Source organism: Drosophila bipectinata, chromosome 4 (genome assembly GCF_030179905.1).
Source record: "Drosophila bipectinata strain 14024-0381.07 chromosome 4, DbipHiC1v2, whole genome shotgun sequence".
NCBI lineage: Eukaryota > Metazoa > Arthropoda > Insecta > Diptera > Drosophilidae > Drosophila > Drosophila bipectinata.
Window position 1 is genome coordinate 19,670,320 of NC_091740.1, and position 25,854 is coordinate 19,696,173.

General features: G+C 38.7%; 2 protein-coding genes across 4 annotated transcripts in view; one reads left to right on the top strand and one right to left on the bottom strand.

Annotated features, from left to right (window-relative positions):
- LOC108119896 (uncharacterized) overlaps window positions 1-8,761 on the bottom strand; it is a 51,711-nt gene extending 42,950 nt beyond the window's left edge. The window contains exons 1-2 of one of the 3 annotated variants that reach the window (XM_043213407.1): window positions 8,673-8,761; window positions 7,966-8,165 (exon numbers count right to left, since the gene is read on the bottom strand). The gene's annotated coding sequence lies outside the window, so the exon portion shown is untranslated. Of the gene's footprint in view, window positions 1-7,965; window positions 8,166-8,294; window positions 8,441-8,672 lie in introns of those variants that run through there. The other 2 variants (XM_043213409.2, XM_043213408.2) reach the window with 2 other exon arrangements.
- The window catches only part of Cals (calsyntenin 1), a 179,140-nt gene continuing 159,342 nt past the window's right edge, over window positions 6,057-25,854 (top strand). The window contains exon 1 of the mRNA XM_070282311.1: window positions 6,057-6,075. The gene's annotated coding sequence lies outside the window, so the exon portion shown is untranslated. The remainder of the gene's footprint in view (window positions 6,076-25,854) is intronic.

A 25,854-nucleotide genomic window follows, 5' to 3' on the forward strand; every position in this document is an offset into this window, starting at 1 on the left:
TAGAGAGGCCCTTCGTGCCCTTGTCTGGCTTTAGGGCACCATTCCCCGTCCTTTGTTCTTCGCACTTGATGTCTGTTTTCGCGTCGCCCACTCTCAATCCCCAAGAAGAGAATTTGTATTTTACTAAAAAAGGGAATTCTGAAGAATTTATTATAGACATACTTCGATGTTGGCACAAGACTCCAAACTCATACAAAATGAATATAAAACAACGGTTTAAAAAAAATATATATCCAGAGTATTTCACAGAGACACTAACATATGTATTTTACATACTCAAAACGAAAGATGGGCCTCAGTGGACCTGCTGGTCTCAGGATCGAATTTCAACTTGATAGGCGAACAAGTACCGTTAATGCTTCAATACTTCGAAGACTTCGGACCGAAGGCCTGGATAAGCAGAGCAAGTGTTCAAGCATTGAACACGATTTTAAATACAAATTCCAAAGGTAGAGTTTTAAGGGATCGAAGCCATGGAAATACGAGACAAGCAGCATGGTCTAAAACCGATCCCCTGCAGCCTAACACAAATACACAAGTGGTGCGCTATCGCAATTAAGAAAGGTCGAATAGCAGGTCAGCGTGCAGTGCGTTAATAAGTAGTTTTAAATAGATTTAAGATTTAAGATGGGGGCTCCTCTTAAGATATGGTCCTTCGAGGCACCTTGACGATTTCCCCCCTGTGGTAAGAGAATCAGGTTTTAAAGTGGCGTCTACAGGTGGCAGCAGAAAAAAAAAATTGTCAGCCCATGGTAGCTACAAAAATTAGGCTGCAATCTCGGTAAAAAATCATAGTCCTCTGTTTTTCCCCCCAAGAGGTAAGAAACACAGAGAATAAAATAATATAAATGCCAATGAGCATTCAAATATAAAAATTAAATAAATAAAAAAAAATAATAATAAAAACAAGAAAGGACTTGTTTGACTTCGGGCGGAGCCGAAGTTGATATACCCTTGCAGCTAAAACCGGATATATATCGCAAACATCGGATATTATCCTTGTGGCCGATCCTTATGGGAATATCAAAATAAAACCAATTAATTACAATAAAATATCTAAAAAAAAGTCTCAAGCTTCTATCTTCAAAAATACCAATGTTGGTATTTCTACCAAATACCATTTCCGATCGTTCAGTTATATGGCAGCTATAGCATATAGTCGGCCGATCCTTATGAAATTTACATGTCGTATTATTTTTCCAAAAATAGCTCTCGTGTAAAATTTGAACTCTCTAACCCTAAAAACACCAAAGTTATACCATTTCCGATGAATCATTTATATGGCAGCGATAGGATATAGTCAGCAGATCCCGGGGTTTTGACTTATATACTGCGTGCAAAAGAAAGAAGGGTGTGTGAAAATTTTCAAGTCGATAGCCTTAAAACTGAGAGAGATTTCAACTCAGCAGGTGATCCCGATCATGAATATATATACTCTATAGGGTCGGAGATGTCTCCTTCACTGCGTTGCACACTTTTGGACAAAATTATAATACCCTCTGCAAGGGTATAATGAGTCAAAAAAGGCTCATGAAGTATTCTCAACCCGTATTTTGGAGCTCCTATTAAAATTCGCACCTAAATAGTGGCTAGATGTGCATTGACTGAGTGTCCAAATAGTGGCTAGATGTGCATTGACTGAGTGTCCAAGGTAGCGAAGATGTCTGCCAACTGGGCATAAAAGAGGTCGTTTTAAAATCGTAGCCCTCTGTTTCCCCTCAAGTGGTAAGGGACACAGAGATTGAGAATTGCCATCGAGCAATAAGTGCGTTTTTTGTTTTGCGCAGGACTGACCGAGGCGTTACATCGGAATGCTTATGAAAAATCCTTGTAAAGGTTTAAATATCGAGCAAAAATAAAAAGTCGAATTCATAGGAACAACGACAGCCAAGATCTTTGGCATTTTATTCGGCGGGACCAACGTCTGCGGCAGGACCACCGGGTAGAAGAACAACACTAACGGTAGAAAAAACGGTAACGGTACCAATAAACAAAATTTACAAAGTATGGTATGGTAAAAAGTTAAAAAAAATATTACCAATTTTTTTAAATTATTTACAAAAAATCGATAATAAAGGTAATAATTATCAATTAAACAAAAAACAAAATTCATAAAAATAAGGACCGTAGTATACCAAACAATTAAAAAATTAAAAATTTTGAGACTATCAATTTTTTGGCCCGTTTCAGAATGTTCAGTCTTTTTATTGCAATTGGCATTTAACTATTTAAAAAAAAATTTTTTTATTTTCAGTCTTAAAAAATTGAAGAAAACATTAATATTTCAAAGAACATTAAAAATAAACACAAAAATATAACCAAGGAACTTTTGTGGCCCCTTGCAAGATGTTCAGACATTAGGTTGAACATAAACAAAAGCGTAATCAATTTTAAAATATTTAAAATAGTAAAATTCAAATTAAATAATACTTCACTCATTATTAAAAGAAAAAATGTATTAAAAAAATACAAGAACAAAAATAGACATAAATACAGTCCACTAAAATTTATAATAGAAGGAAAGGTCAAAGTTACATCAAAATCAATCAAAAACACATCAAATTAACCTCTTTACACCTCTTTCGTGTCCCTTTGCAGAATGTTCAAGCATTAAACACGATTTAAAATACAAATTCCAAAGATAGAGTTTCAAGGGATCGGACCTATGAAATACGAGACAAGCAGCATGGTCTAAAACCGATCCCCTGCAGCCTAACACAAATACATAAGACGTGCGCTTATCGCACTCAAGAAAGAGTCGCATAGCATGTCAGCGTGCAGTGCGTTGAAAAGTAGTTCCTTTCTCTTCGGCTCCTCTTAAACAGTAAGAGTAATATTTCTCGACAGAGTGATTGTTTTTTATAGGGATTTTCACCAACGCATAACACCCTTTGTTGTCTCTCACATTAAAGCTGAGCAACCAGCTTAAAAACTATTTCATTGCGATTTGAAAATACCCAATGAGGATCTAAACTAGAGCTCGAAAAATGGGTATCGAATATTAAATACATTGGGTTCCTTACCAAAGGTTTTAAAGGTGCTAGGGCTGCATTGGAACCCTAAGAAGGACACATTGTCGTACTTTGTGATTTGTCGTACTTGAAAGAGTCCAAGCTGCACCAAGAGGCAAGTGTTGTCGAATGTGTCACGCATATTCGAGCCTCTCGGTCTTTAAGCACCAACCGTAGTTCAATTCAAAATACTATTTCAAAAACTCTGGCTGTTGAATTTGAATTGGGACGACGAACTACCGAACAAATAAGCCGACAAATGGCTCAAATGGAGAGCAGATTTAGAAATCCTTCCACAATTCCAGATGTTCCGAATGTACACGCATGTACAGCGATAATCGGGCGACCATTAACGACGATCGCGGAGGCGGATCTTGGAAACAATAGCACCAGGAGTACCCGACTAGTCTTCACCAGCGACCAAAGTGGACCAAGGCAACATCAAGTTTGGCAGCGTTGCGCCAATCAAGGAGTCCAACACACCATTAGCATCGTGACACCTAGCGAGGGTGACCTAGCAAAACCTACCCTTGAAAGGACAACGTCGTGCGAGCAGTAAGGCTCAAGATGGCATCAGGAGAATTGACTACCTATTGATTGACTATTGAGAATTGAATTGCTGTACTACCTCATTAAGAAACAGTGTCTCAGGATGGGCCGGGATGATAAGGAACTATTGCTTAGCTTGCCATCTTTATATTTTCTACATCCATTACACCTAAAATCCAAACAATGTATACACACTAGGAATAAGCACCACCTATGGCAACACTGAAAACTTTCTTTAAGGAGTGTGCCGAAAAGAAATTGCACAATTTGTTTTTAGTATAACTTTCCTGTTTTTATTCCGATTTGACTTTTTTTTATTTTTTTTGTTTAATTATTAGAATTTAATTTCAAAAAAATATTATAGCAATGTTGCACTTCTTATTTTTGATCGAATTTTTTTTTAACACCGCTCATTAGGTTTTGCACACACTCTGTTGTAACCATTTTGGTTGCACGCATCCAGTTTTTTTTCATGTCCTGCATGTTTTTTGAGGTTCTGCCATCCTTTCGTAAGTTGCGTTTAACTATTGCCCAATATCTTTCGATTGGGCGAAGTTCTGGGCAATTTGGGGGGTTCTCCTCTTTAAATGTATAATTTATGTCTTTTGAGTCGAGCAACGCTATGGTGGAACGAGCATAGTGTGTTGACGCTAGATCAGGCCAAAATAGTGTTACCTTATGTTTCTTATAAAATGGTATCAGACGCTTTTTTAGACACTCTCTCATATAAACATCAGCGTTTATTGTTCCTTTTGTGAAAAAAGAGCTGGTTCGTAAGCCACAGGTGCAAATGGCCTGCCATATAAGCACTTTCTCGCCAAATTTTTCCATGTGTATTTTGGACACCGAGTCGTCAACAGTCACACCTTTAGGTTTTGTTTAAATGAGGTCAGATGAGAGGTGTAAATGAGAAATTGAGGTCCTGGTAATGTTTTTGAGTCCATTTTTACATAAGTTTCGTCGTCCATAATAATGCATTCCACTGCATCAGTGAGCAAGCGATCATAAAGCTTTCTCGCTCTCTTTTTGCCGACTTCCATTTGTCGCAGACTTTTTTTTGCAACTTTTTGTTTTTTATATGTTTTTCAATTATGCCGCCGTTTTATTCTTTGTATCATACTTATACTTGTTTGTGCTTTTTTCGCCAAATCTCGAACAGACATTTCATTATTTTTGTGGGTTAAGGCCAATACTTTTTTATCAATACTTTCATCCTTAGGACCCTTTTTTCGCCAAGTTTTTTGTAAATCATTAGTAGAACTCGTTTTCCCAAACTTCATTATAATGTTTTTAACACTATTAACACTAACTATATAACGTTTAGCTAATTGTCTATATGAAACACCTTTTTATACCCTTGCAGAGGGTATTATAATTTTGTCCAAAAGTGTGCAACGCAGTGAAGGAGATTCTTGATTCTTGATCAGGATCACCTCCTGAGTTGATATGAGCATGTCCGTCTGTCCGTCTGTCTGTCCGTCTGTCTGTTTCTACGCAAACTAGTCCCTCAGTTTTAAAGCTATCGTCTTGAAACTTTGCACACACCCTTCTTTCCTTTGCACGCAGTATATAAGTCGGAAAGGCCCGGATCGGTCGACTATATCCTATAGCTGCCATATAACTGATTGATTGGAAATGGTATAACTTTGACGTTTTAAAAGTTAGAGAGTTCAAATTCGACATGAGAGCATTTTTTGGCAAAACACGACATGCAAAATTTCATAAGGATCGGCCGACTATATCCTATAGCTGCCATATAACTGAACGATCGGAAATGCCCCAACTTTCGTGTTTTTGAAGAAAATTTGAACTTCGTACAGATTATATTTTTGGTCAGTTGATCCAACCTACCAAATTTCATAAGGATCGGCCGACTATATCCTATAGCTGCCATATAACTGAACGATCGGAAATGGTATTGGTAGAAATACCAAATATCGTATTTTTAAAGATAGAAGCTTGGGACTTTTTTTTTAAATTTTTTATTGTAAGTAATTAGTTTTATTTTGATGTAATCATAAGGATCGGCCAACTATATCCGATGTTTGCGATATATATCCGATTTTAGCTTCAAGGGTATATCAACTTCGACTCCACCCGAAGTTACCTTTGCCTTCTTGTTTTAGATTTTATATTGTAATAAATTGGTTTAATTATGATATTTTAGTAATGATCGGTCCGAACTATATCCGACTTTTGATATATATTCGGTTTTAAATGCAAGGGTTTATAGACTTCGGCTCCGCCCGAAGTTAGCTTTCCTATCTTGTTTATTTCATTTTTTGTTATTTTAAAAGTTGGAATGGGCACTTCAATAATGTATTTTATTTTACAGAAAGCTTTCCTAGCAACAGTTCTTAAGCAAATGGAAATGTACGATTGTAACCCAATTTCTGAGAAAATTTGTCACAGTGGAAATATTTTTTCAAATAAGGCTTAATCGGAGCAAATGAGAGAGAGAGAGAGAGCCCCACTACGGCCAAACAGTCTGAGGATCACCTGTACAACGCAAAAGGTGAAACCTTTCATAATTAATATTAATTAATATTACAAAAACGAATAATATCGTTTTTTGCATGCTCAGCCTAATTCACATGAGTGAACCGACCGTGCGATTATATCTAAGTATGACTGCTTTTTTGAGACACACCAAACTGAACCTGGCTATGATGTTGATTTATTGATCTTTGAACTGCATTGTTAAAAGCATGTTCAACAGTTTGTACAACTGTATTCAAAGAAGCATCAAGTGTTAGTATTACCATTTACCTGGTTCGGTCAATTTAGCAATTATTGGGCCAATGCCTCTATTAACCCATTCAACCGTACCATTTGCCTGCGAAGATGCAGAAGCTATTTGTATACTCTTGGAAAGGGTATTATAATTTTGGTCGAAAATCCGTCTGTCTTGCTGTTTCTACGCAAGCTAGTTTCTCAGTTTTCAAGCTATTGTCTTTAAACGTTTCTCACACACTTATTTGTATACATACATAGGTATATGTATAGTCAAAACGGCCAGGATCGGCCGACCATATCTTATAGCTGCCATATAACTGATTCATCGGAATGATTCATGCTATAACTTCGGTGTATGTATACCCGGTATAGCCATGTCCGTCTTTTCGTCTGTAAAACATATGGCACATATGAATTAATTTATTTACACTTAAGACTCAAAATTCAGCCAAATTTTTAGAGGAGTTATAGACTTTTTAGTCTGTTTCCGCGTTCTAAAACCACTTTGGCCTACTATAAGCCCTAGTCCTAGAACTGCTTTCCTGGATTTAAGGGCTTAAATTGATAAAGCCTTACAAATTTCATAAACGCACCTATAATTACTAGCACATGCTTGTTACATATACTTTTATCTACAGGACCATAGTGGTCAATTTGTATTAAGTGAATAGTTTTTTGGGGTCCTTGTGAAGAAAACCTTTCTTTTTTTCAGACTTTTCTGAATAGGAAATACATTTCAGGAAATTGTTAATGTGTATCTTGCATTTTTTTCTAACTTTTGAGAACCAGTAGCTTTTTGGAATTACTACCATTTTATCAATATCCTATCAATGTCCTTTTTTAACTAAATATTCTACAAATGAGGCTCAGGGCATCCTATATCCTATATCCTATATCCTATATGCTATATGCTATATCCTATATCCTATATCCTATATGCTATATGCTATATCCTATATCCTATATCCTATATCCTATATCCTATATCCTATATCCTATATCCTATATCCTATATCCTATATCCTATATCCTATATCCTATATCCTATATCCTATATCCTATATCCTATATCCTATATCCTATATCCTATATCCTATATCCTATATCCTATATCCTATATCCTATATCCTATATCCTATATCCTATATCCTATATCCTATATCCTATATCCTATATCCTATATCCTATATCCTATATCCTATATCCTATATCCTATATCCTATATCCTATATCCTATATCCTATATCCTATATCCTATATCCTATATCCTATATCCTATATCCTATATCCTATATCCTATATCCTATATCCTATATCCTATATCCTATATCCTATATCCTATATCCTATATCCTATATCCTATATCCTATATCCTATATCCTATATCCTATATCCTATATCCTATATCCTATATCCTATATCCTATATCCTATATCCTATATCCTATATCCTATATCCTATATCCTATATCCTATATCCTATATCCTATATCCTATAACCTGAAAATTGTATCAACCTTTTTTTTTTCATTGTTGATTATATATACACATGTAAGTATTGAGTGCAATTTTAAAAGTGCATTTTAATAACAGGTGCTGTGCAAAAACATGAATTACTTGGTGCAATTAATAAGGAAAATGTTCGTTTTCACGTATAAATAATCATTTACTTTTTCCGGTATTTATAAAAGTTTCCATTTATGCTTTTAAGCATGTTTATAAAGATGCGTTTTGTAACCAACATTCCCAGCGCTATATAATAAAGCAAAACTTGGGAAAAGCACTTAGGGAACCATGGTAAATTAAGGAGTCCGTTTATCAGGTAAAATATTCTCCATTCCCAAATTAAAAACGATACAAGGTCCTCAACCTGTTAAAATTGGGTGTTAAATAATTTAAAAAATGCGAATTACAAGAAAAAAAAATGTTTAATTTAATTTTCAGGGTTCTCACTGCAAATATATACATAGTTAAAGTATTTTAATTAAGAAAATGTTACCTTTAATACAGCTCTGTTTACCACCCACCACCTTTTTAATTTATATGTATGAATAATAACTTGATAATTTTTTTTTTAAATTTATACTCAGTAGATGAATAAAGGTGTTGTTTTGTATATGTATTGTGTTATGGTATAAGTATATTACTTCGCACTTTTTCCCTCAGGAATAGAGCATGTAGACACATGCGCAAAGAGAACTCTTGGGATATTTAGCTTTTTATCCTAAGTACGATGTATATGTATATGTAAGATGTATATCCTAATCAATAATTTTGAAGTTTTATCACTTTTTAAAATGTAACTTAAATTTTATCAATGCATATAACATTTTTTTAAAATTAAGAAGATAGAAACGAATTTTTGTACTTTTTTTACCTGATATGCGTTTTCTTATGAAGCCTATCTTTTTTTATGAACAAGATTCGGGTGTGGTAGTTTCGTCTAATAAAGCTTTTTGGTACTTATTTTTACAGAAGTATACTAAAATTGCTAAGTCATTTTTTTCGTTTGTATATAACCGTTTCGGAACTTTTACAAAAATACTAAAGCATCTTTAAATTTAATAAATAGAATAAGTAAGATAATATCAGAAAATTTTAGACTACTGGAATTCAATTTTCTTGATACAAAGTAGGAAATATTTTTATTTAATATCATGGGATATATAAAATATAAAGTAAACTTATTTTGACTTCTTAAAAAAGTTTCTGCTTGTGTATAAATTTCTAAAATTGATTTTATTTATTCAGTTTAGGTACGTTATCAAACCCTTGCAGAGGTTTTTATAATTTCTGTCAACAGTATGCAATGAAGTAAAAAAAATCTCCGAGCCTATAAAATATATATATTTTTGATCATGATCACGATCTGCTGAGTCAATATGAGCATGTCGGTCTGTCTGTTTTTACGCGAACTAGTCTCTCAGTTTTAAAGCTATCGACTTGAAACTTTGCACACATCCTTCCTTCCTTTGCACGCAGTATATAAGTCGGAATGGTCGGGACCGGCCGACTATATGCTATAGCTGCCCTATAACAGATTGATCGGAAATGGTATAACTTTGGTGTATTTATTGTTAGAGAGTTCGGCTTTTGCATAAGAGCTATTTTTGGTAAAATAATACGACCCATTTTATAAGGATCTGCCAACTATATCCTATAGCTGTCATATAACTGAACAATCGGAAATGACCTAACTTTCGTGTTCTTTGAGAAAAGAGAGATAAAACATTTTAATAAATAAAATTGTAATAAATTGGTTATATTATGGAAATCTCATTAGGGTCGACAAACTGTAACCGATGTTTGCGAAATATATCTGGTTTTAACTGTAAGGGTATATTAACTTCGGTTCCGGCCGATTTTGAATTTTTTTGCTCAGAGAATAATGATTATTTCTGATTTTTATTTTTTTCCTCAGAGAATAATGATTATTTTTTGGTTTTTAAAATAAATCTCATAATGATAAAGGTCCTTATCAACACTATCCCGCAAATCCGCTTTTACAGCACTGGCACGCCACAGACGTCCAACCCCATTTATGGTACTGATTTACGAACTTTTTCGAATGTATTTCGAGACTGTACTTATTCTTTAGAAACTAATTTTTAAAGATTTAGTCAATTAAATTTAAGACTTCCTCCTTTTTTTCTACAGACCCTTAGCTCTATTAATAGTTAATAGACCCTTAACTATTAAAGGCTTTTTGATTCACTGTGGCGAAAGATTTTTGAATCTTCCAGGATCTCGGATTTACATCTCCGAGGATGTCTTCCCAATCTTCCAGGATCTACAGGATTTAGTTAGCATGGCTTAGAAGCTCGATAACTTTTGATTCTTTAATCTTGCAGATCCATGTATTGGCACTTGCGCGGTTGGTAGCAGAATGGCAGGGTTACCTTTCGCGAAAAAAATGTTTTTGCATAGTTGTTTTTCTCTACAGCAGTTCATTTTTCCATAGTTGAGATTCGGTTTGTGGCTACTCCTGCTTGAAATTAGAATTTTGAAACTTTTGAATTTCAACCGGTGCCATTATAAACCTTGAGTGTGTAGATTCGTGTCTTTCCTATGGCTCTTCGTCTAAAAATGTTAAATATTCAACTCACACGAATTGATCTTTTATATGTTGTCTGGTGAGTGAAACTTCATTTCATATTCTTTTCTTCCTTTTCTTATGCTAATATACCGCTCGCACTACTTGAAATCGATCCAAATCGACGAGGTCGTGTTGCTAGTTGGCAAGTCTCCAAAAAACGTTTAGGCGTCGCCACTAAGCTGCCCGTGGAGCCTCAAATGAACCATACCTGACCAACGCGGATCTGGCTCTGAACTCTACACCTCGTAGGGTCAAGAGTCAACCCTTGCATGGACCTCACTACGCGCAAGGGTAAGCATGGAATCAATGACGCTACTGCACAACACCTAAGAACAATGGCTCAGCAGTTGGGACCCATTAAAATAAGCAGTTTAACAACTCAAAATTCAGATGGAGGAAGCTCTCGCAAAAAGCTGCAATATAATAAAATCACCCAGCAGAAAGCTGGATGGTACCCCTCCTATTTCAGGGATCCGAGTGGATCAGAACAGGAAAATGCGTGACAAACTTCGCCCCTATTTTGACCAGTAGCGGAAGCCAGAAGGAAGGGAACAGACACAGAGGAAAGTGCCCAAGGAAAGGCCAAAGCCGGATACACTTGTTATCCGGTCAAGGGCGAAACAAGCTACGCTAATATCCTGAGACGGGTGAAGTAGGACAAGAAGCTTCAAGGACTAGAGAAGCAGTATCGAGAATTAGGAGGACCCAGAAGCTATAGCCATAGGAAAGTTGATGGAATCTCAACCAACATGAGATTCTCCAACAGGAGACGACTCCTCAGAAAATAAGGGAAAAAAGAAAAAACATCCAGCGAAGGTTTTGTCCGGGATAAAATAAATGGTGTTTTTAACATTTAACAGCTGCTACACCTGGGAGGTCAGTGGTGCTTTTACTTTCAGCGACCACCATCCATACTTTTCACCCTTGAAGGGGTAAGTAGGAAACTGAATCTCAAGGTGCCAGGACCGAAATGGAAGGGCACGCGCTTGGATCGAGAAGCACTCTCAGTAACTTTTGCGATGCTGGACCGGACCATATCATCCTCCCCAGAGGGAACAGCGGAGGAACTTTAAGGATCGCTATCAGATGCCTGCGTCAGGGCCATATCAAGGAGAAAACCCAGCAGAAAAGGATCACCAGTATAAAAGGTGGAACCAAGTCATCAAGCGATTAAGGACTGCCTGCCTGCGTGCAAGAAGACGTTTCCAAAGGGCAAGAACCACAGATGAACCAGAACGGAGGAGTTCAAGGAAACTAAGAGGGTTCTGAAACTGGCTTTAAAAGACATTAAACGCGAATGCTTCAGAAAAATCTGCGACGAGGCGGAGGTGGACCCATGGGGAACAGTCTGCAAGGCCGTCATGAGAAGGATTTAAGGGCACATGCCCTACCCTAGTAAGGAACATAGTGGAGTCACTGTTCCCGAAGCCCCCCCCCCCCCCCCCAAAAAGGGAAATTATACCAGCTGATGATATGGAGCCGTTTACTTTATTTATTTATTTCGCCAACGGACAAATCCTTACATGGCTACACATAATAACAACTTACACCTAATAAATAAAACTACAAAATTAAGAAAAACTTAATAAATGCCTGATTAACTTGCGTTTTAACACACCCTTATCAGAGCCCCACTCAATTCGGAGGCTAGGCGGCACAGATTCTATTTTTGGTCAGTTAATCCGACCTACCAAATTCCATATCGATCTCATTTTCATTTTCATTTCATAACGACTATATCTCATAGCTGCCATATAACTGTATTCTCTATATATAACTATATTCTCATAAGGATCGGCCAACTATATACGATGTTTGCGATATATATCCGGTTTTAACTGCAAGGGTATATCAACTTCGGCTCCGCCCGCGGTTAGCTCTCCTTTTTTTCAGTACCACTTCAACCTCTGAAGAGACAAGTTGTATTACAAAGTGAGCACCTGCGTGAACAAACCCCATAAAGCTTATCAGCAAAAATTGAACAAACAAATATAAACCACAAAGAAAAATTTAAAAACCCAACAACTGAACTAGAAAACACATTGCATAGGCATCAAGTACCCTCATTAATAGTGGGGGGACTTTTATGGTTGGCACCCAGCCTGGGGTTCCCCTCCCTCTAACCCAAGAGGTATACTTATACAAAAATTTATCGACACATCCCAACTTATCCTCTTAAACTAGAAATCACCAACACATTTTTCAACACACAACACATACACACACATTGACCTTTCCCTTTGCTCGAGATCACTAGCCCCACACACTAAGTGGAAAATACTCAATGACCTTTATGGGAGCGACCACTTTCCAATAATCATCTCCCTTTTTCCATTAAACAAGGTAAATAAATTTAGCCAGGTTCCACCAAGGTTCCCTGGTGGAATAAATACTTAGCTCACTCACAAAAAGAAAAACAATTACCTTGGAACACCCTTAATCGCAACATAAACCTTCAAAACATAACAGATTACAGATGCAATAATGCCAAATATAGATTGTTTGGTCATTGAGCGTTTTCAATGCCGTAAATAAAAAGACGAATTTAATTAAGTTTAGACGTTACAAATGTCCTGCATGCAGATCAAGCCGGATGATCCGCAGATAGACCAGCTATGGTGCATGCAGGGACTCAAGTAAAATACAGAGAGGGCGACCCGACTGGTCACTGCGAAGCTAAAGCTCTCGAATAATGGAGAGGGCGGCCCGACCTAGACACTGCGAGCTAAAACTCTCTATGGAAAGCTTGTTGAGTCGAGCGGCCGAGAAATAGTCGGCTTGCGATCAACAAAGCCTTTGTACAAACTTAAGCCTAATAAATAATCATTACACTAATAATTACACTAAACATTACATAAACATTATTTAAACATAAACATTAAACGCCGTGCTGCTGCTTGACCCGACATAGATTTAAAAAAAAAAAAATACAAATCTTTCTTCAATGATTTAAAAAAAACTCTTTCGGTTATATGCTGGTCTGTCATTCGACTACGGGAGTCACAGACAATACATTTAATGGCAGAAGCCAACCGTTCAGATGGAACCGTACTTCCAGGCGTGATAAGATAACTTAATGCCAATTTCTGGCTTAAGAGTGACCAAACATAAAATATCGGAAATACCAACTCAAAAATATTATTATCGACTATTTTTGTCCAAAAAATATTCCGATAATAATATTTTTTTAAGAGAAAATATATCGATATATTGATATTTTGATATATTTCCGACATCCCTACTGAGAACCCCAAATTCTCAATGCAAAAGGACCCATGGCAATGCTAGCCCATGAAATCAAACGGATTTAAAATCTTGGCAAACGCCTATGAAGTTGAGGCGGCTAAATCTACTGAAGTCATAAAAAAAAAAGCTTTTTGGCGGGGACAACTTCCACATAATACCCCTTACATAGAGCAACATATAGAAAAAAAGTTCAAATTAAGTCTGAAAATAATTAGAGTTCGGTTTTTTTCAATTAAATTTGAAATATCAAAAAAAAAAAAAAAACTTTTACACATATCAGCTAAAAGCATAGACTTAACTTAAGGGGTTATATAAAGTTGTACCGCGCAAAAATATGGATTTTTATCGATTTTTTTTTGACACCATAGAAAATATTTATGAAAAATGTTTTACCCACGTTGTTTAGTACATGTTTCTGGGTACTTAATTAAATTTTTTCATAATAAAATATTACATAACAAAAATGTTACAGCCGAATTCCCGAATCATCTGTTTTCGATGGTGTCTTGCGGTGGACATGATTTCTCGAAAACGGTTCATCCGAAATCCAAAATTCAAAAAAGTTTAGTTAGTATATTGTATTGTCTAGTCCATGAACGAGGGATTTTTAAAAATTTTGATTAAAAAAAAAATGGCGACGTTTTTAACAAAAAATGTACTTTTTCAACGTATAAGATTTTCGTTTTTTGTGCTTTAAAAAAGGAGTTTTCAAAAAAATTGAAAATCCCTCGTTCACGGACTAGCTAATATCATAATAAATAAGTGGTCAAAATTTGGTGTTGATCGGATTAGTAGTTTTTTAGTAATCGTGTCCACCGCAAAAGCAATTTCCCAAAAAAAAGATTCTGAGATAATCGCGTTTAAAGTTTCAAGTTTGTTCAAGTTTTATATGCAGATAGTGCGCTATAAATAGCTACAGCTTCTGTTCCAATGCTCCGATCGTTATGAATTTTTGTGAGAGTATTCCCAATAGAATATACTTCAAGAATATGCAATAAAAAAAAAATCGATTTTTTCATATATCACAACTGTATATAACCCCTTAAGAGCATAGAGTCCGACGTAACGCCTGCAGAGATTAAAAAGGCGCTACAAGAGAAGGTATTTCACACTAAGACAGTCTTCAATATTCTTAAAAGGGATAACTTCTGCCAAGAATATGGCCATACAAGGTCATACTGTAAACTGAGCCCGGTGTGTGTCGTTTATGGAGAGCTTTATGACTTTGTACACTGCCCAGTGAGCAAAGATGACTGCAACTAGAAAAAATGCTGCCACTGCGGTGGCAATCATTATGCTAACTACAGAGGATGCCCAGTTTATAGGATGCTAAAAACCGCATGCACCAGAGAAAAATTACTGCCTGCACCCAAAATAAAACAAAAATTTGAAAGCCTCCGGATTAAACCCTGAAGTATTCTTTTTGACTGCAGCTAGATCCTCACTAGGACCAATAAACTCTAACAAAAATGTGACATACCCAAGCGCTTTAAAATTAGGACAGGCAAAAATTAGGACTGGCTTTATATTTAAGAACTGGCAACCCCTGGCTCAAAAAGTACATTTCTGCAATCAGCATACCATGAACCGAACACGGCTCAGCAGCATGAATCGCCAGAGAAGGCGAATAATAGCTTGAAAGCTATGATATGCAGCCTACAACAAAACCTTTCGGAATTTATTTGTCCGCACAACTATGCAAGATTTAATGCGAAACCAAAATTTTAACTACGAGGGTATTCATTATACGGAACAAATCATCCAGACGGTAAAGCACATGGTGGAACCGGAATTCTTATCTAAAGCCGTATTAAGCACCACTATCAAAACGAATTTGCTAAAAACTACCTACATATTTGCCTCAACAATTCATATACAACTAAATACTGGCAACCAACTTACATTAATTGCCCTATACCGCCTCCTCGCTTCACTATAGCTGCAGATGAGTTTATGCAGTTTTTCAACTGATAAGCGCCGATAAATTCTGATAAGCGCCGAATGCCCTTCGAATCTTTCATCTGATCACTCACATGTTTTGTTTATCCTACGCCGACATCCAGCCTAGTATCCAGCCTCCCCAAAAGTACAGAAATTATATTAGCCCACACATTCAAATTAGTCCTCATCTCAACGATGAAGCCAACGTACAGAGCTTTGTTTATTCACTGGAGTCTGTACGTGTCTCTGCAGCTCGAGCTTCAACACCTCAAGCTATAAATACAGCAATCCAACCAAAAGAAGACAAATCGAACAGCTCGTCCTCGAAAAGCGACGCTTACGTCGAGAGTGAAAATTCTTAAGCTTAAAGTATGCCTCACGTCAACTTTCGTCAAGTTATACAGCAAGAATAAGCATATGCCCACCACCACTAAATAAAGCGATTTTCAACTACTACTCACTAGGAGATCTCACCCAACTTTAAGCTCACCGAAAAAAATCGTGATTCCTATTAGAAATACCACAGGGATGTGTATGCACAAGCGATGCAGACGAGCCAGCACCTTTGCCAACCACCTTAAAAATGTCTTCCAACCAAATCCTGCCACTATTGCGTTTACTTTGCCGACTTTAGCATATGAGCCCCAGCTTCAACATGAGACAATTAAGTATCGAACAAACGAAATCGCTAACATCATTAAAAAGGAACTAAATCCGAAAAACCCCCGGGTTGTGACCTCATAACTCCCAAAATGATCATTGAGCTCCATATGGCGTCGTTTGCACTATCACCCTTTCAATGCCATCACTTTCCAGTGAGATGGAAAAAGTCAATTATATTAAGGATAGAAAAGCCGGGAAAAGACCACACAATCTCCACGTCGTATAGACCTACAAGATTTAATCTATTTTAATATTTATCTAAACTTTTTGTAAAATGCGTATTGCTTCTGATAAACACTTACCTAAGAATCCAGGAAGGAATCCCGTCACATCAATTTGGGTTTTGTGAAAAGCACGGAACAATTGAGCAGGTAAACCGGATAACATCAGGTATTAGGAACGCGTTCGAAAAACGATAGTAGTGTACTGCAATATTTGTATATGTCTCTCAAGCATTTAATAGTGTCTGGCTGAAAGGTCTAATGAACAAGATCAAGACAAGACAACGCTCCCCTACAACACGCACAGGCTTTAAAAGTCTTACCATTACGCCAGAACTTTTGCAACACTGAGGTGCAACACTGGTATAACTGATGAGTTCACTATTGGAGCTGGAGTTCCTGAAGCTAACGTTCTGGGGCCAACATTATGTCCTCTACACAGCGGGCATCCCGACAAGCACACGACTGACAACATCTACGTTTGCTGATAATACAGCTATTCTTAGCCCCTCTCAATGCCCGATGCCAGCATCTGCGCAGGTAAAACTGCCCGCCGCTTACGCTAAAGAACACTCTTCTCCCGCAAGCAAACGAAGCGACATATCAAAAAAAAAACCTCTTCAGAACATTCACATGGCACCGGTATATTGAAGCCAAATGAACACACCTAAAGCCAAAACCCAGCTGCCTTCATTGGCTTATCAACCCTCGGTCTCCCCTTAGCCGTGAATAAAAAGTCCTGCTGTATAACTCGGTACAAAACCCTATATGGATGTACGGCTCCCATTGATGGGAGGCAAAAAGTTCGCGAGACTAGTTCGCGAAAAAACAGACGGACAAAAGAACAATCAGACATGCTCATATTAAAATTAAAAAAAATTAATTTAAATTAAGTTTGCGTGTGCAAACTTTTCTTTCCTTTACACGAAGTATCGGAAATGCTGTAAGGTAGAGGTTGCTGTAAGGTAGAAAGTTGGAACATCGTACGGATTTATTTTTGGTCAGTTGATCCGACCTACCGAATTCCATAACGATCAGCCGACTATATCTTATAGCTGCCATAACTGAATGACTGAAATGGTATTTGGTGTTTAGTAAAAATACCAACTTTGGTTTCTTTTAAAGATGGAAGTTTGGGACCTTTTTTTTAATTTTTGTATTGTAATAAATACCCGAAGTTAGCTTTAGATATTTTATTGTAATAAATTGGTTATATTATTACTTCGTACGTATTCTATTTTTGTTCAGTTGATCCCACCTACCAAATTTCATAACGGTCGATCGTCAATCTTAACGGCCGACTTAATCTTATAGCTGCTATATAACTGAAAGATTGGAAAAGGTATTTAGTAAACAAACCAATTTTGGTATTTTTGAAGATAGAAAACTGGAACTTTTTTTAAATTTTGTATTTAATAAATTGGTTTTATTTTTCTATTCTTATAAGGGTCAACCAACTATATCCGATGTTTGTGATATATATATATATATATATCCGGTTTTAACTGCAAGGCTATATCAACTTCGGCTCCACCCGATGTTACCTTTCCTTTCTTGTTCAAATGTATGTCCTTCCAAAACTTTTCGCCACTATCCAATGGAGCATTAAAATCGTTGCGCATTGCATTAAACTCAGCTTGAAACGGAATGTTTAATTTATCTATGTTGCAAGTCAATTGGTTGTCAACTCAATGTAACTTTGGATTAAGTTTAAATCAGTGGTGGGCAAAACTAACACATGTTTAAAATTTGAGTGTGTGCGTAGCAGAGAAAAACAATGAGAGCAGAGAATTCACTGAGCGAAAAAAAACGTTTTTTTTTATTTCATTTTTCGTTAATTCAAAAGTTTAAATGGGCACTAAAATTGAGTATTATATTTTAAAAACAGCTTTGCTAGCAAAATTTCTTAAACAAATGAAAAACAACGCTTCCCTATTTATATTCTCCATGAAGAAAACTTTTTCCAACCCAATTTCTGAGAAAATTTTTCTAAGTGGAAAAATTTTGATTTTTAGTTTGGGCTGTCAAAAGAATCAAAATGAGAGCAAATGAGAGAGCTTCTAAAAAAAATTTGAGAGTGCTCACACTGTCAGTGTGCCGGCAGCGCTGCGGCAAAATTTCCTACCCTATACTCGCGTGCTATGTAAAATGAGAGTTTGCCCACCACTGGTTTAAATCATTTAATCTCTTTAAAGAACTGCTATAAATTCCTTTAACTATTTCTGTATACTTAGGAGATTTAAATTTTGGTTCTATTTGTAAATTTTAATATGTTTTTGAAGTTTTTTTAAGACTATAAAAATTACCTGTTTCAGTTCACTAATTAATATTACTAACTTCCAACTGAAATTTTGGATTATATCAGTGGGGGGGAAAACGCTCACAATTTGAGTGTGTGCATAGCAGAGAAAAACAATGAGAGCAGAGCATTCACTGAGCGAAAAAAACGTAGTTTTTATACTCTTGCAGAGGGTATTATAATTTTGTCCAAAAGTGTGCAACGCAGTGAAGGAGACATCTCCGACCCTATAAAGTATATATTCTTGATCAGGACCACCTCCTCCTAGTGAAAGCGGCAGCTTTACGGCCAGTGACCACGAAGCGATATTGTGCTCAATCGGGAGCCCGCAAGAACGACCGAGGGAAACGAACCCACGAGGCTTCAAAGTCGATACGCTAAAGGTGAGGAATTTCATCGAGCAGCGCATGACATCGGCAACGTCCCACCAAGCGGAGCCAACAAAATGGGTGACACCTTGGCAGCTAAGCTCGAGGCAGCGTGCATGGCGAGCATGCAGTCGAGAAGCCGCTACCGCAGAAACCACGCTGTAGCAAAAGGAGCTTTGCGGAGCTATACAACAAATTTATCCGCGAAGAAACTTTTCCCACCAGGTTTCACTTTTCCCCACTACCACCACCAGGTGGTAGGTGCAGAAGCTCCTGCTGCTCCTCCAACCAGGGAAACCAAGAGAGGAGGCGTTGTCCTATAGGCCAATCTGCCTGTTGGACAAAGCGGGCAAGGTCTTTGAGAGTGTGATCGCGGCGAGACTCGAAGCTGCCATAGAGGCGGCGGGAGGGCTGTCTCTCAAGCAGTATGGATTTCGGAAGGGAAGGTCGAAAGCGGATGCCATAGCAGCGGTGGTTGGCATTGCTCGCAACGCAAGCGGGAACCATGTGGAAGGGTGGCTCCAAGCAATACTGCCTTATAGTCACTATGGACATTAGGAACGCTTTCAACACGGCAGACTGGGGCAAAACAATGGCAGCTCAAAGGCGGATTAACGTTTCCAGTGCGATAGTGAACGTTGTCAGTATTCACTTTAGCTGCTGAATGCTACTTGCGACACGGAAATGGGCACGGAGTCGAACGACGATACGTCGGGTGTGCCCCAAGGATCGGTCCTAGGACCGCTGCTGTGGAACGTCATGTATGACGGGATCCTAAGGTTGCAGCTCCCAGCGGGATGCGACGTCCTCGGCTTCGCAGACGACGTAGCGACGTAGGTGGTTGTGGCCTAGCATGAGGAGGAAGCGGACAGAGCGGCAAACAAGGATATTGAGGTAATGTAGCAGTGGCTCCTCCATATTACAAAAAGGTTCTGACCCCCGGACTCAATTTAATTTTGTATGAGGTTTTTTGAGGTTATGTGAGAACCCTGACGTGCTAGGGGTTTTTTGACGGATTTGGGTTCAGCGACCCCGAAAACATATATTAAACATGGTCTGACCTCCAGACCCGAAAAAATATAGTATAGTATATAAAATACGCTTATGGAGGAGCTTGTGGCCGAGTTTCTGATAAGCAAACGAGTGGAATGGGAAAAGCATTCTGCAGATATTCAGCCCTATCCGACAATTGTGGATTTCAGTTCGTGGCTGGAGAAGCGCTAATTGGGTCCAACGGGCAGTTGGAGCGATGAAAGGCGTCCGAGTAAATGAAGGAGCATCGTCATCTCTGGATGCTCAGGCGACGCCAAAAAAGAATTTGAGCTGTGTCGACGAGGACGGGACTGTTCCATATACTTCCGGTGACGCTATACGGAGGTGGGAAGCAGATGGATACGATCACGCTGCTGGGAGAAGGTTCCTCCGTGCTGAGCTGAGCTGAGCTTCCTCCTCAGCTGAATATCCTATGATTTGCAAGTAGAGTCACTAGAGAGCCTATTAACGTGGTACGTCTGCAGATTAGTGGAGCAGGTGCGTCCACACGATATGTGTTGAAAAACGTGTATACCTTCTCGAGCTTCAGTTTGCCGATGCAAAGTCTGCATCAAAGAGATGTGAGGAGCGTCAGCGATGCGCTCGAGGAAGCCCTACGAGAATGCAGTACCGGTGCTGCTTATTGGACTGGACCATGGGCATTAAGGATTGCCATTGAGAACGAGACTGTTTGCCAGACAGCTACCGTACGCAGCATCAACAGAACTTGGATGGGTTGTTTTTGGTCCGGTAGGAGGACGACGTGAGGCGCCATCACCGAGGACTTGCCTGCTAGCCACTTCAATGGATGATAACGAGGAATACATGGGTGAGGACTACTTCGAGGTCGAGAATTTTGGTGTGATATGGCGTACAACTGGCTGATCAATATCGAGAAGAAAATGAAGTGAGACGGGAATACTCACAGCTCATGAAAAACTATGTCGTCAAAGGATACGCTAAGCGTTTGGATCGACCGGAGATCTCTATGGATAGCGACAAGACTTGGTATTAGCCTCATTTTGGAGGGGAGAATTCCAACAAGCCGGGAAAGATTCGATTGGTATTCGATGCGGCGGCACGAGTCGGGAAAGTGTTATTAAATTCGGCAGTGCACAAATAGGCACAACACTATAAACCCTTGGCACCTATTCTCTTCCATTTCAAAGAAGGTGATGACGGAGTCTGCAGTGAGGATATGTTTCACCAGGTGCTGATCCGACCTTAAGATAGATGTGCGCAACGATTCATGTGGCGAGACGGGGATGACCAACGGGATCCCAAAGTTTATAAGATGTGCGTGATGACCTTTGGATCTGCATGCTAACCAGGTGCGGCGCATCATGTGAAGACTGTGAATGCCAAGCGATTCCTGGATTCCGACCCCAGAGCGGTCAAGGCCATCGTGGATTACCACCACGGGTTTTCGTCTAACACGCCCACTGCAGAGAGAATGCTCGGAGCCACTGATCACGCTCAGAGTATTGGATGGGGCGAGGCCGAGCAGAAGATTTTGGAAATGCGGTGGCAGCCAGCCACGGACGACTTCAGGTTTCGAGTGAAGTACCACAAAGTTGCTCCCATCGTTGCCAGAAAAAGGGAATTCTGGAGCATGGTTGGGATTCCTGTGTTGCCTGATAACAGCGAAGTTATTACTGGAGAAAGAAAGATCCCATGGGACGAGCCACTACCGGCTGAAATATACAACACCTTTATGGATTGGCGTGAGGAGTTCAGGAGCCATGCGAGTGTATGGCAGAATTGATGCGGCGTTGTGTATACCGTACAGCACAAAGAAACTAGCGGAGAGGATTGTGGGCGATGCCCACGTAAAGATGAAGCATCAAAATTTGAATGCTACGATCACGGATATCCGGACCAGGTTCTGGACCACGAGAATGAGGAGAGTGATTCGCCATGTGATTTCTGGAGAGCGCGGCCGATGCCACTTATTATGGGACCCCTGCCAGAGGATCGTTTGGAGGCCAAGTAGAGGCACAGGTATTGAGCCCTAAGTACTTAAAGTTCAGATATTGCAACAAAATTTACACCAAACTTAAAAAAAAAAATTTTTTGGATAGATATAAAATAGGATATAAATAAGTATTTTGAATGAAAAACTTTTTTGTTTTTCAAGATATGTAAACCAAATTTACAGATTATATGCTTGGACCAGTTATATATATGCTTGCCAAATATAGTCCAAATAGTCCAACACAAATTAGTACCAGTTTCAAGTAATATTCAAATTCTTTAATAATAAGACAATTTTGTAAAAAAATAAGGAGCCATAACAAATAAAATGATATAAACACAGTACAACTTCAACCTCCGAAGAGATTAGTCGTGCCAAAACAGCGTAAAGCCTAGCCTCGTGCAAACCAAAAAAGTTATCAGCATAAATTTTTGCACAAACAAATATTAACCACAAAAAGAAAACAAAAAACCTAACAACGCCAAACACACGGAACCTCTAATACGGGCTCAAGCCCTTCATCCAATCATGGCGGACCCACCTGACATTTTCAAAACCACCTTAAAATCGTATCATTCCCAATTAGGCGACCCAAAATTTATTTTAATTAAAAGGAAAGACAACGGCTCGTTCGAAAAAATATCACCATTCCTAATTAAAAAATCCGTAGACTTTGCCTGTGGAGGAGAAGTTGACGGATGCAAAAAAATAAGAGACGGAACATTGTTAATAAAAACTAAAAATGAACTGCAAGCCAGAAAGCTCCTTAAACTTACAACAGTCGTAGAAATGGAAGTGACAACAAGCGAACATAAAACATTGAACTTCTCTAAGGGAGTTATTTATTGTAACGACCTTAGATATATTGACGAAGGCACTATTTAACAAGAACTAAAACCACAAAAAGTAAGCGAAGTTAAAAAAATAATGAAACGACAAAACCCCAACACTAACCCTGATAGCAGCAACACCACTCTAGTTAAAACCGGATTGATCATTATTACTTTTGAAACACACAAACTCCCAGAAATATTGCGAATTGGGTACGAAACAGTGCATGTCCGAGAGTACGTCCCACTTCCTCTCCGATGCAGAAAATGCCTCCGCTTTGGTCACCCAGCACCAATATGCAAAAGCTCCGAATCCTGCACTAATTGCTCAGAAACAAAACACATAAACGACGGTGAAACATGCAAAAACGAAAAAAAAAGCCTAAACTGCAAAAACAACCCAGAACTTGACCATCAGCACAGCCCAATCGACCGCAAATACCCCACATTCATAAAAAACCAAGAATTAACCGCTATTAAAACCACACAAAAAGTTGATCACAAAACTGCCCAACGTATTTATTTCGAACGCCACGGATCTCAATTGAGGAACACCTATGCCAAAACACTTGCAAACGCCACAACTCAGATGACAACTAACCCTCAATCACCGAATACTAATATAAAACACACTCAAACACAACACAACCACAACATAAAAAATCGAACACCACACCCACATCAGGAACCCAAATTCCTTTATCAAATACAACAGCTACCAGTTTAGTCACAACAACTGTTAAGAGGAGCCCCAAAATAAAGGTCGTACTCCAATGAGTTCCGTTTCAAAACTGATTTTATTCGTCAAAGTTCTCTTATAAGTAAGATACATGAAAATCTTAAAACTATTAAAAACTACTTATCAACGCACTGCACGTTGACATGCTATGCGACCCTTTCTCAAGTGTGACAAGCGGATGCACTTATGTTTGTTATTTACGATGCTTGTGTTTGTGTTTTTTATGTTAGGCTGCAGGGGACCGGTTTTAAACCATGCTGCTTATCTCATATCTCCATGGGTCCGATCCCTTGAAACTCTATCTTTGGAATATATAAAATAGTGTTCAACGCTTGAACATTCTGGAAAGGGCCACAAAAAGGTGTGTGTTGTTTTTAGATTAACATTTTATTTATGTATATGTGTATTTTTGCTTTCGTATTACATTTATTTATTCTATTTCTTCAGTATTATTATAATCGTTCGATAACAAAGAGTAGTGGACTGTATATATATTTTCTTTTTGAATTTTAATATCTTAAATATTTTAAAATTGTTTAAGTTTTTATTTGTTATGTTCGACCTAATGTCTGAACATCCTGCAAGGGGCCACAAAAGAGCCTTCGTATATATTTTTCTTATCATTTTAGATGTACAAGTTAACTGAAGTTAACCAAGCAGCGGCAATGTCCGATTATTTAAGAGCTCGCTCTGGCCAAACTGCTGACATAGCGTCTGGCCGGAAGCCCATGCATAGCGGCAAGCACTGCACATTTGCGTGGCCGCTATGAAATACTTTTTGTTAGCTTTAAGTTTCAGTTTGTGTCAGAGTCTCATACAATAAAGAGCATAAAACCAATCTCCGGCACTGCCGTTAATTTGTAAATTCATTTGTTGAATTGGTCACCGCGCCTCAAGGGCCGTGACAACGGGGCAAGTGCTCCCATCATAACTTCTGTTACAGGAAGGATCCCCCCCGGCAACCGCCAGGGATCTCAACCACTGCCTATAAGGAAACCGCTGGCGGAAAATTTTAAATTTCAATCGGAAATAATTCATATAATCGCGTCTATTTAATTCAGCTTTTATATGTCTTTTTTGTTACACAAGAATTCTTGGTATTAGCCGCGCAGTTTTGGTTATTTATTTTTCTTTTCCGTTTTGTTTCCCCACTCCACTTTCGAGAACACGATACGGCCGCGCATGCAGTGTGGCACTTTGTTGTTTTTGTTGTTTTTTTCTCTGTTTGCATAAGCGGCGGCTCAGTCCCCGCGCACCCCTCGCCTTACCGCTACTTGACACAGCAGTAGCGCAACTTGACGAGCCCGTACACATAACTGAAGCGGCAGCTCAGCCCCCGCGGCTCCTTCACCATTCCAATCGCCTCCATCGGCACATAATTCATACATAAATATTTTTTCTTTCGGGCGACTTTATAGCCGCAGCTCCACATGAGCAATCCGTTTCAACAATATAGAAACATAAGACAACTCTCTAGCGATTCTGAGTCGGAGACCGAAGGGCCGGCCAGATCTTCCAGACAAGAATAGTAAACTCGCGAACATGGCTTTCAGCATGGAACAGATGACGGCCACCATACAGGCGGCCGTTCAACATGCTGTTCAAGAAGCCAATATCGAACACCAGCGCAGAGAAAACGAAATGCGCCTGGCTATACACCGTCTGACCGAACTGGTCAACGAAAGACAAATCGCTCCCGCCCAAGCGGAGGCTCCCCAAATAAAAAAATATGAGCCTATAGAAATTAGGAACGACATTAGGTGTGACGAGCCCCTAGACGCCGTCAAGTCCCTCCCCGAATTTTCGGGAGCACAGGAAGCATACGTCTCCTGGAGACAAGCGGCAGTAGCCGCATATTACATTTTCAGAAATTACGAACATAGCTCGCGCCGTTATCAGGCGGTTATTATTATTAGGAATAAAATAAGGGGCCCTGCCGATGCCGTACTGTCTTCGTTTGGCACTGTACTAAATTTCGACGCGATTATAAATCGGCTCGATTTTACGTACAATGATAAGCGGCAGATGCACGTTATCGAGCAGGAAATGGGTACTCTTAGGCAGGGAAATATGACCCTTCTCCAATACTACGACGAGGTCGAGAAAAAACTCACCTTGCTCACCAACAAAGCTACCATGTCGTACAAAG